This window comes from Taudactylus pleione, unplaced genomic scaffold, assembly GCF_031769625.1.
Source record: "Taudactylus pleione unplaced genomic scaffold, aTauple2 ptg000212l, whole genome shotgun sequence".
Lineage (NCBI taxonomy): Eukaryota > Metazoa > Chordata > Amphibia > Anura > Myobatrachidae > Taudactylus > Taudactylus pleione.
Genome location: NW_028284614.1, coordinates 1,633,128 through 1,633,797, shown reverse-complemented (window position 1 = coordinate 1,633,797; position 670 = coordinate 1,633,128).

Sequence of the window (670 nt, the reverse complement as noted above, 5' to 3'; positions counted from 1 at the left end):
GTACATGAGACCTAATGACACGTTTATGGACGTTATTTACTATTCTAACCATTGGCACTGGCCATAGTCTTCACTAAATGTTGGTCATCTTCTGACATTTATTAAAAAGAAATGTGCACCCAGAGGGTTATGAAATAGGGTGCGAGCTGCAGACGCTGGGGGAACTCCAGAGAGTCTTCCTGTATTTTTTAAAGCAGCTATAATTTTAAAAATGCAAAAACAGCTTGGTTTTGTCTTTAAAATGATCGCAGATTTAAAAATACAGGAGGATTTGCAAGGGTTCCCGCAGTGGCTGCAGCTCGCACCCTGTTACATAAGCCCCCTGGTCCGGAATGGTGCCGTTTTATATTTTATTTTAAAGCATACATGTTGCTGTTACTTACTACAACAAGGTGTTTATCCAACACGTTTTTATGCTACAGTATTTAAAGCAGCATTAAAGGCAACACACACCTTATTTTGCCATTAATAATATTGCCTCTTTAAATGATACAATTGCTCCAATCTGATCTCACCAGTTTACCAAGGCATGGGCGGAGTCAGCAAATCTGGTGGGAGGGTAAAATTAACTATAGGTGGAGTTTCCCTTTAATCTTGGGTATATACTTACACTTAAGATTCCCCCACCAACGATGTCAAACCTGTAAATGCCTGTTTACTTTACGCTATA